The sequence below is a fragment of the Capricornis sumatraensis genome, chromosome 1 (genome assembly GCF_032405125.1).
Source record: "Capricornis sumatraensis isolate serow.1 chromosome 1, serow.2, whole genome shotgun sequence".
Taxonomy (NCBI): domain Eukaryota; kingdom Metazoa; phylum Chordata; class Mammalia; order Artiodactyla; family Bovidae; genus Capricornis; species Capricornis sumatraensis.
The window spans coordinates 65,131,787-65,143,857 of NC_091069.1; positions in this window are offsets into that span (position 1 = coordinate 65,131,787).

The following is a 12,071-nucleotide window of genomic DNA, read 5'->3' on the forward strand; positions in this document are numbered from 1 at the left end:
CTCTGAAAGAGATGGGAATACCAGGCCACATGACCTGCCTCTTGAGAAACCTGTATGCAGGTCAGGAAGCAACAGTTAGAACTGGACATGGAACAACAGATTGGTTCCAAATAGGAAAAGGAGTACGTCAAGGCTGTATATTGTCACCCTGCTTATTTAACTTCTATGCAGAGTACATCATGAGAAACGCTGGGATGGAAGAAGCACAAGCTGGAATCAAGATTGCCAGGAGAAATATCAATAACCTCAGATATGCAGATGACACCACCCTTATGGCAGAAAATGAAGAGGAGCTAAAAAGCCTCTTGATGAAAGTGAAAGAGGAGAGTGAAAAAGTTGGCTTAAAGCTCAACATTCAGAAAACAAAGATCATGGCATCCAGTCCCATCACTTCATGGCAAATAGATGGGGAAACAGTGGAAACAGTCCTGACTTTATTTTTTGGGGCTCCAAACTCACTGCAGAGTGATTGCAGCCTTGAAATTAAAACACACTTACTCCTTCGAAGGAAAGTTATGACTAACCTAGACAGCATATTCAAAAGCAGAGACATTACTTTGCCAACAAAGGTCTGTCTAGTCAAGGCTATGGTTCTTCCCATAGTCTCATATGGATGTGAAAGTTGGACTATAAAGAAAGCTGAGCACCAAAGAATTGATGCTTCTGAACTGTGGTGTTGGAGAAGACTCTTGAGAGTCCCTTGGACTGCAAGGAGATCCAACCAGTCCATCTTAAAAAAATTAGTCCTGGGTGTTCCTTGGGAAGACTGATGTTGAAGCTGAAACTCCAATATTTTGGCCACCTGATGCGAAGAACTGACTCATTTGAAAAGACCCTGATGTTGGGAAAGATTGAAGACAGGAGGAGAAGGGGATGACAGAGGATGACATGGTTAGATGGTATCACTAACTCAGTGGACATGAGTTTGGGTAAACTCCGGGATTTGGTGATGGACAGGGAGGCCTGGCATGCTGTGGTTCATGAAGATGCAAAGAGTCGGACATGACTGAGCAACTGAACTAACTAACTGGCTAAGGCCCACTTACCTTCAGACTCTAGGATGTCTGGCTCTATGTGAGTGACCACACCACCATGGTTATCTGGTTCATTGAGACCTTTCTTGTATAGTTCCATGAATTCTTGCCACCTGTTCTTAATCTCTTCTGCCTCTGTTGGGTCCTTACTGTTTCTCTCCTTTGTCCTGCACATTCTTGCATGAAATGTTCCCTTGACATCACTAATATTCTTGAAGACATCTTTAGTCTTTCACTTCCTATTGTTTTCCTCTATTTCTTTGCATTGTCCATTTAAGAAGGCCCTCTTATCTCTCTGTGCTATTCTCTGGAACTCTGCATTTAGTTGGGTACATTTTTTCCTTTTCTCCCTTGCCTTTTGCTTCTCTTCTTTTCTCAGTTATTTGTAAGGCCTCCTCAAACAGTCATTTTGCTTTCTTGCATTTCTTTTTCTTTGGGATGGTTTTCATCACTGCCTCCTGTCCAAGGTTATACAGCTCTGTCCATAGTTCTTCAGGCACCCTGTCTACCAGATGTAATCCTTTGCATCTATGTCACCTCCACTTTATAATCATAAGGGACTTGATTTAGGTCATGCCTGAGTGACCTAGTGGTTTTCCCTATTTTCTTCAATTTAACCCTAACTTTGCAATAAGGAGCTGATGATCTGAGCCACACTCAGCTCCAGATCTTGTTTCTGCTGACTGTATAGAGCTTCTCCATCTTTGGCTGCAAAGAAAATTAATCGATCTGATTTCGCTATTGACCATCTGTTGATGTCCATGTGTAGAGTCAACTCATGGTTGTTGGAAAAGGGTGTTTTCTATGACCAGTGTGTTCTTTGACAAAACTCTGTTAACTTTTGCCCTGCTTCATTTTGTACTCCAAGGCCAAACTCGCCTGTTATGCTGGGTTATCTCTTGACTTCTTGTTTTTTTCATTTCAATACCATGTTATGAAAAGGATACCTTTTTTGGTGTTAGTTCTCGAGGGTATTTTAGATCTTCATGGAACCAGTCAACTTCAGCTTCTTTGACATCAGTGGTTAGGGCACTGACTTGGATTACTGTGATACTGAATTGTTTGCCTTGTAAATGAATTGAGATCATTCTGTTGTTTCTGAGCTTGCACCTAAGTACTGCATTTTGGACTCTTTTGTTGACTATGAAGGCAACTCCTTTCTTCTAAGGGTTTCTTGCCTGTGGTAATAGATATAATGGCCATTCCCATCCATTTTAGTTCACTGATTCCTAAGATGTCAATATTCAATCTTGCATTCTCCTGCTTGACCATGACCAGTTTACCTTGATTCATGGACCTAACATTCAAAATTTCTATGCAATATTGTCCTTTACAGGATCAGACTTTACTTTCACCACCAGACACATCCACAACTGAAAGTCATTTCTGCATGGGTCCAGTTCCTTCATTCTTTCCAGAGCTACATTAATTGCCCTCTGCTCTTCCCCAGTAACATGTCGGACAACTGACCTAGGGGTTCAACTTTAGGTGTCATAACCTTTTCTTTTTCATAGTGTTCACAGGGTTCTCACAACAAGAATACTTCAGAAGTATGTGCTCTATCCCAAGTATGAGGGGAAACCAAGAAAACCATGCTGAAGGAGGCAGGCCTGGAAGAAATGACATGAATTGTGCTGAAAAATGGACACTAAGGCCTGAACCAGCACAATAAGAGAAAGAATATAGAGGACAGGATGATTTTGTTTACAACAGGACTTCACAAGTTATTTATGTGGGGAGAGATGAAGGGAAATGGAAAAGTTAAAAATTATCATCAAACTTCCAGCCAGGATGATACCACTGGAGAGAGTGAATAGAGAAGGCAGAACAGGCTTATGAGAGATGACTAGCTCAATATTACACATGTGTAATGTGGGACACCTGGCAGGAAATTATTGACCAAAATGATTTGGCTATTTTATTTCGAAAATTAGAGGAGAGGCCAACGTTAGAAGACTTGGCCATAATCAATATAAAGATCGCTTCATCAGTTTTTACAAAGGTCAGCAATATCTTAAATTTATCAAGAGCATATTCTTATAAGTGGTAGCTCAGTGGCTGATGAGTTATTTCTAGGAGAGGCAGAAGCAATGCACTGACAAAATAAACTGTGTAGGTGGCAAGAAACAACTTAGACACCAAGAAAAAAGAATTGATGGCAGTGGAAAACTGTAAGATAACAGCTATGCAGGGCAATTCTGGTATCAAAAAGTATGCAAGCAAAAGGCTAGGACAGCAAGGTACCACACTGCAAAAAGGCATCATGGCTGAAGTGAAAATGGCGGCAGAGAGACAGACGGTGTGAAGAGAGCTGAAAGAATAAGGTTATAAAAATTAGAAAAGCAGGGGAACAAATTGCCTGCACATGAGGCAGACAACTGGAAACAGCTGGTCAAGGTGAACTTTTCTTTGGCAAGAGAACAGCAATAGTTGTTGATAGAAAAAAAAAAAAAAATAGTGAAGATAGATTCCTAGGTTAATTTTGACCATGACCTAAACCTCTTAGTGAGTGAGCACTAGATACTCTATGCAGTCTTGCAAATAAGAACTACACTTGCCCACAAAATGGAAGTGTATTGCTATTGATTTTGTTCCACTATGACAATATGTGAATGAATTATGAAATGAAAGTTAGGATTTTTGAAAGCTAACCAGAATAAATCTTTACTTTCCCAGGATGAATGGCTAAGTGGCTCTTTTCAAGACTTGGATAATGGTTTCTAAATGAAGGAATGAATATCAAGAGCTTAGAGTGTTAACTCAAGCTAAGACTTTGAGGAGACCTTTGGAAATATTTAAAAAGATAGATTAGTGAAACAGTGAGGAAGAGATTAAGTGAACATGCTTTCAGATCTGTCATGTGGCATTACATCTGCCAGGTTATTTATTTTTTCAGTGCCTACCCTATGATGAATCAAAATCACCTTTAGGAGAATCCTTATTGAATAACACTGCAAAACGTCAAGAGATACTGGTCACCAATGTGATTTAATGGTTTAGGCCACACAACATTTTTACTATTCCTTTTGAATTATAATTACATAATTACTACTTGAGATATTTTTATGGAGATTCCTTATTAATATTTTTTAGTAAATGAGATTCTTAGTATATACAAGTTATGTTCCCTTTTGTGCTTATTTCAGAATTTAAAGGTAAGAAAGAGACATAGAGCTCTCAGAATATATATTTTGCCTAAAATAGTCCCTGAGGTGGACAGGAGAAATGTACTGTCTTCCTTTAGATTGGAGAAGAAGAAAACTGTTTCAAACAAGGCACAGATTTCAAGGCTATCATGAATGTTATGCAGACTGCACTGCACAACTCCAGGGGGTGCCATTCACGTGTAGGTCTGAGAACTACATGCACATACTGTACAAGGGCATTCAATGGTCCTTGGCTTTCACTTCTTCTGCAAAACCATCTTCTAGATGGCTAAGAATTTACATGAGGAAATCTTGCTACAACCTTAAGTTTGGGAGCAAACAGAGGTGTTGGAAAAATCCATTTTAATGGCATGGAGGCTTTAGTTGAAAAGTCAGATAGATGGACATGGTACTAACTCTGCTACTTGTTAGCTCTATGAATTTCGGCATACTATTTTAATTCTTTGAGGCTACTTCCTCATCTGTGAAGTAGGGATAATAATCTCTTCTTAATAGGATTCTTGTGAGGGTACAAAGTGATTATGTAGCAGCTTCTACAGAGTTTTAGTTCGTCATCTTCATCATTATCATCTATAGAGTGCTAAGTAACTCTCAGAAATTTCTATCTCCTTTTCCATTCCCTTTATCATTCATTCATATATTCATTCATTCATTCATATATTCATTCATTCAACAGGTTTGTAGTAATATTCCATTAGAAGCAAGCCACTTGCAATAGAAAGTATAAAGATTAATCAGACACACCTATAACTGTATAGGTATTACCTATAACAAGAGCAATCAGACATCATAACACTATATAGACATGAAAGTCCCAATGGTAACTGAATGAATGATCAGAGCTAGGGGGGAATAAATCACTTTTGACTGAAGTGTGCTTCCCAGGTGGCGCTAGTGGTAGAACCTGCCTGCCAAGGCAGGAGACATAAGAGACATGGGTTCGATTCCTGAGTTGGGAACATTCCCTGGAGAAGAACACACCAACCCATTTCAGCATTCTGGCCTGGAGAATTCCTTGGACAGAGGAGCCTCATGGTCTACAGTCCCTATGGTGGCAAAGAGCCAGACACGACTGAAGCAGTTTAGCATACACGCACACAACTTAATACAAGGAGCCCCCTTAAACTGGGCTTTGAAAGGTGGATATTTTTAACATTAAAAACTGGAAAAAGAAGCAAGCATTCTTAGCACAGGAAAGAAACAGAATAAGAAAAGATCAGTAACATTCTCTAGGTTTTAGAATAATAACATTCCATCATATATTCAGACCCTAAAATGTCTAACCCAAAGGTTTTAAAATAAGTCCTGCTTCCATGGGTCCTAGCAGTGAGCCCATTATGGCTGATATAGATTTCATGAGACCATGTTTGGGTGGCTTCACTACATAGCTGTTGAGGGGTTTAATGACTATCATGGCTACACAGCCCAGATACTTCCCAGCTCTGCCATATAACAGTGGTGCAATCTCAGCAGAGTCACTTGTCATATCTGAAACTTGGTGTCTTCATCTATAGAATGAAGACATTATCTAACTACAAAATTAGATATCTAGGGAGCTTTAGTAAAGTGCTGGCTTCACTACTTTCAGTTCAGTAAAAGGTAGCAATTGTTATTTTATTTCTTCAAAACTTGAATTATAGGAACCACATATAAATATATAAAATCTCTAAATGTCAATGCTTACAGTCTTGAAATGTATATAGCAGGCAGTTTCAATTTAAATTTAAATCAATTTCAAAGTTTTCAAACAAAACGTTTTTTTTTTCCCTTTGCATCTCCCTCTACACAAGGTTGTCACATCACACGACCTTTATTGAATTAACTGTGCAATGCACTGTGTTTTCTAGAACTGCATTTACTCTCCTTCTTGTGTGATCTGCTAAATACTGGGATAGTTTGTGATGAAGACAGAGTTGGCCTCTCTCTCTTGCTCATGTCCTTACTTCAGTCCCTAAAATGTCAGCCTCCTTTGTACACTCTGCCAGCCTCCTTTGTACAGACTCCAATGTACAAGCATGTTAAGAAGCAAGAGAGGAAGGAGTGTGAGTGTCAAAAATCATTTTTACTCTAATAAATACAATGCCTTAATAATATTCAATTTTGAGTACAAACACAGAAATATACCTGAAAGGTAAGTGGATATTTTATTTTTCATTACCTCTTTTGACTAAGCATGAAATTCTGTCTTCGGGAAAAAAGAAAGCCTCTGATAGAAAGAACATGTGCAGCTGAGTTCTGTGAAAGGTAACATGGAAACCAATGGGCTGACACCAATGACTGGCATTTGAGTGGGTGGAAACCGAAGCCCCCCAAAAGTTGATGTATGATACAGTTCAATTGGGTAAAGCAGAGCTTGGTGAGGGGTGAAAAGTTGAATGAAATTGCATAAAATGAAGCAGAACATCACAGAGAAGGTTAATTTCCCTTCAAATCTGCTGCTCCAGGTTTGATACCCCCAAAGCATTTCCACTGTACTCCACATCACCCCAAATAGCAATATCCACTCTTCGTTTGGCAGTTCCTAATATTCATATCTTAAATGAGTCTATAAAATGAGATCTTTTCTTCAACTGGAGAAAAGGATTTCTCACCTTCATAATATTTTGAATTATAGCACTTGAAAGAAAAAAACATGAAAGACAAAGAAAAGTGGAAGGAAGGAAATTAAATCCACTTTTAATTAATGTGGCCCAATAAAAAGGATATCTTAGAAATAAAAAATAATGCAATTTCTTATCTGTATTCATATCAACCTAATACTATTTTCTTCCCAATACTATGATTAAAAAAATAGCAATTATGTATGCTGTGCTAAGTTGCTTCACTTGTGTTTGACTCGTTGCAACCCTATGAACTATATATATCTTGTCAGGCTCCTCCATCCATGGGATTTTCCAGGCAAGAATAGTGGAGTGGGATGTCATTTCCTTAATAGCATTTTCTTCCCAATACTATGATTAAAAAAATAGCATTTATATTTCCTCCTAATGGTTGTGGTCCAAACAGCACAGAACTAGAAGTCAGAAATCTTGGTGCTGAGTTTTACTTCTGTTACTATCTGAGCTACCAGGAATAAATCACATTATCTCATGGGGTTGACTTTCTATCAAAAGGAGGTAGCTTAATTGGGCAACTGCTACATGCTCGAGAAATCTAACATCTAATGTTGATATTTTCTGTGTGGATTTATTTCATTTCCGCTTTCCCCCTCTTTTTCTCCACAGAGATAATCAGTTCAGTTCAATCACTCACTTGTGTTCGACACTTTGCAACCCCATGGACTGCAGCATGACAGCCTTCCCTGTCCATCACCAACTCCCAGAGCTTGCTCAAACTCATGTTCATTGAGTTGGAGATGCCATCCAACCATCTCATCTTCTGTTGTCCCCTTCTCCTCCCGCCTTCAGTCTTTCCCAGAATCAAGGTCTTTTCCAATGACTCAGTTCTTGGCATTAAGTTCTAAGCTTCAGCTTCAACATCAGTCCTTCCAATGAATATTCAGGACTGATTTCCTTTAGGATGGACTGGTTGGATCTCCTTGCACTCCAAGGGACTCTCAAGAGTCTTCTCCAACACCACAGTTCAAAAGCATCAATTCTTTAGTGCTCAGCTTTATAGTCCAGCTCTCACATCTGTACATGACTACAGGAAAAATTATAGCTTTGACTAGACGGACCTTTGTCATCGAAGTAATGTCTTTGCTTTTTAATATGCTGTCTAGGTTGATCATAGCTTTTCTTCCAAGGAGCAAGTGTCTTTTAATTTCATGGCTGCAGTCACCATGCTTAATTTACATTTCTCCGTCATTTTGCACAATTCTGGGCCTCAGAAAGCTGTCTAGTTTGGTCATAACTTTTCTTCCAAGGAGCAAGCCTCTTTTAATTTCATGGTTGCAGTCACCATCTGCAGTGATTTTGGAGCCCAAGAAAATGAAGTCTCTCACTGTTTCCATTATTTCCCCATCTATTTGCTATGAAGTGATGGGATTGGATGCCATGATCTTCATTTTTTAAATGTTGAGTTTTAAGACATTTTTCACTCTTCTCTTTCACTTTCATCAAGAGGCTCTTTAGTTCTTCTTCACTTTCTGCCATAAGGGTGGTGTCAGAGATAATAGCACATAGTTAAACTGACAGGAACAAGACACTGTTTCTTTTTTTTTTTTTACCAATAGTTTTTTTGGAGAGGTCATAGATGATAAGTCTTGGAGAGAGTTTTTAAAATATGTTTTATGCTAATTATTATATGCTCTAATATATAATTACATATATACATTTATTGAGATACATTTGACATATTAACATTACATGTTTCTGCTATACAACATAATGGTTAGATATATTATGAAATGTTCATCAATGTAAGTCTAGTTAGCATCTGTCATCATATGGTAACAATATTTTTGTGTGTGAAATTTTTTTTTATAATTTTGGTATTTATATAATTATATGTAATATCAAAACAAAAATATATTTAAGTGCTTAAATAATAAGATCCCATATTTTCATTTTTAAATTTTTTTATTGAAGTACAGTGGATTTAAAACTTTCTATCAGTTTCAGATATATAGCCTAGGGATTTAGTATTTTGCCAAATTATACTCCACTAAAACTTATTACAGGATATGGGCTATAGTGCCCTGTGCTATACAATAGTCACTTTTTGCTTACTTATTTTGTAAATAATAGTTTGTATCTCCTAATCCCCTACAACTATCTTGCCCCTCCTCCCTTTCCTCTCACCACTGGTAACCACTATATATTTTTTCTTTATCTGTGAGTCTATTTCTGTTTTGCTATATACATTTTTTTGTTTCACTTCTTTGTGAAAACTTCTTTGTTTCATTTCTTTAGATTCCACATATGTGACATTATATAGTATTTTTCTTGATCTGATATATTTCACTAGACATAATAATCTCGAGGTCCATCCATGTACTACTGCAAATCACAAATTATCATTCTTTTTATGGCTGAGTAATAGTCCATTGTACTACATCTTTATCCATTTGTCTGTTGATGGACATTTGTGTTGCTGAAAAACACAAATGTATCCATGTGTATTGATAGATATTTGTTGTGCATAAAACTGACTATTGTAAATAGTGCTGCTGTAAATACCAGGTGCATCAGTTCAGTCGCTCAGTCATGTCCCATTCTTTGTGACCCCATGAATCGCAGCATACCAGGCCTCCCCGTCCATCACCAACTCCCTGAGTTCACCCAAACTCATGTCCATCTATTCGGTAAGGCCATCTAGCCATCTCTTCCTCTGTCATCCCCTTCTCCTCCTGCCCCCAATCCCTCCCAGCATCAGAGTCTTTTCCAATAAGTCAACTCTTTTCCAATAAGTCAACTCTTCGCATGAGGTGGCCAAAGTACTGGAGTTTCAGCTTCAGCTTCATTCCTTCCAAAGAAATCCCAGGGCTGATCTCCTTCAGAATGGACTGGTTGGATCTCCTTGCAGTCCAAGGGACTCTCAAGAGTCTTCTCCAACACCACAGTTCAAAAGCATCAGGTACATATATCCTTTCAAATTAGTGCTCCCATTTTTTTCACATACATACCCAGGAGTGGAATTGCTAGATTAAATGATAGTTCTAAATTTAGCTTTATTTTTTTTTTTCATTTTGAGGAACATCCATACTGAATTCCATAGTGACTGCACCAACTTATATATTCCCATCAACAGTGTACAAAAGTTCCCTTTTCTCCACGTCCTCCTCAACACTTGTTATTTGTTCTCTTTTGATGATAACCATTTTGACAAGTGTGAAGTGTTATCTCACTGTTGTTTTGATTTGCATCTTTCTAATAGTTAGCAATGCTGAACATCTTTTCTTGTAGTTTTTAGCCATCTGTATGTCTCCTTTGGAAAAATGTCTATTCAGATCTTCTGCCCATTTTTTGATTGGATTGTTTGGTTTTTATTTAATATTGAGTGATATGAGCTGTTTATATATTTGGATATTAACCCCTTCTCAGTCATCATTTGTGAATATTTTTTCCCATTCCATAATTTGTCTTTTCATGTTGTCAGTGGTTTCCTTTGCTGTGCAACAACTTTCAAGTTTAATTAGATCCCACTTGTTTTACGTCTTTTGCCTTAGCAACAGTCCCCAGCCTTCTTGGCACCAGGGACTGGTTTTGTGGAAAACAATTTTTCCATAGACTGGGGCTGGGGAGGGATGGTTTCAGGATGATTCTAGCACATTACATTTACTGTGAACTTTATTTCTATTATTAATAGATCAGCTCCACCTCAAATCAACAGCATTAGATCGCAGAGGTTGGGGGCCCCTGCCTTAGGGAATAAATTAAAAATAAATGTAGTTTATGTTAAACAGCCTATGTTTTCTTCAGGGAGTTTTATGGTTTCAGGTCTTACATTTAGGTATTTAATCCATTTTGAATTTATCTTTGTATATGGTGTAAGGAAATGTTCTAATCTCATTTTTCTATATGTAGCTGTACAGTTTTCCCAGCACCAATTTATTGAGAAGAGTAACTTTTCTTCATCGTATATTCTCGCCTCTTTTGTCACAGATTCATTGACGATAGGTACATGCGTTTATTTATGTACTCTCTCTTCTTTTCCATTGATCTGTACGTCTGTTTTTGTTCTGGTACCATGCTATTTTGATTACTATTCCTTGTAGTATGCATAATCTGAAGTCTTGAAGGGTCATAGCTCCAGTTTAGGTCTTTTTTCCTCAGGACTGCTTTGGCAACCCAGGGTCTCTTGTGGTTCTATACGAATTTTAGGATTATTTGTTCTAGTTCTGTGAAAAATGTCATGGGTATTTTGATAGAGATTATATTAAATCTATAGATTGCTTTGGGTAGTATGGTCATTTAAAAATATTACTTCTTTCATTCCAAGAGCATGGGGTGTCTTTCAATTTCTTTGTATCATCTTTAATTTCCTTCATCAGTATTTCAAAGCTTTCACACTGTAAGTCTTTCACAGTCTTAGTTACGTTTATTTCTAATTATTTCATTCTTTTTGGTGTAATTTTAAATGAGGTCTTTTGTTTTGATTTCCTGTTCTAATAGTTCATTATTACTGTGTAAAAAAGCAACAGTTATCTGTATATACTAATCTTACATCTGCAAGCTTGCTGAATTCATTTATTATTTCTAATATATTTCTGGTGGAGACTTTAGGGGTTTTTATGTAAAACATCATGTCATCTGAAAATAGTGACAGTTTTACTCCTTCCTTTTGTGTCTTTTCCTTCTCTGATGACTGTGGCTAGGATTTTCAACACTATGTAAACAAAAGTGGTGAGATTGGGTCTCCTTGTCTTGTTCCTGAATTTAGAAGAAAAGCTTTCAGATTTTTAATGTTGAGTATGATATTAACTGTGTGTTGGTCATAAATGGTCTTCGTTATGTTGAGATGTGATTCCTCTATACATAATTTGATGGGAGTTTTTATCATGACTGAAGGTCAATTTTTGGCAAATGCTTTTTCTGTATCTACTGAAATGACAATGTGATTTTTGTTATGTTATGGTGTGTACAATATTAAATGACTTGTTGATATTGAACCATTCCTGCATCACTGAAATAAACCCCACTGGATCATGGTGTGTTATCTTTTATTATACATTGTTGGGTTCAGTTTGCTAATACATTGTTGATATTTTTGCATGCATATTCATCAACAATATTGGGGGCATTCTTCCCTCTTTAAATTTTTTGGAGTATTTTGAGAGTGATAGCTGTTATCACTTCTTTATATGTTTGGTAAAATCCCTCGGTGAAACTGTCCAGGGCTGGACTTTTCTTTGCTGGGAATTCTTTTTAATTACAAAATCATGTTCACTACAAAAGAGAAATTGATCTGTCGAATCGTCTGTTTCTTC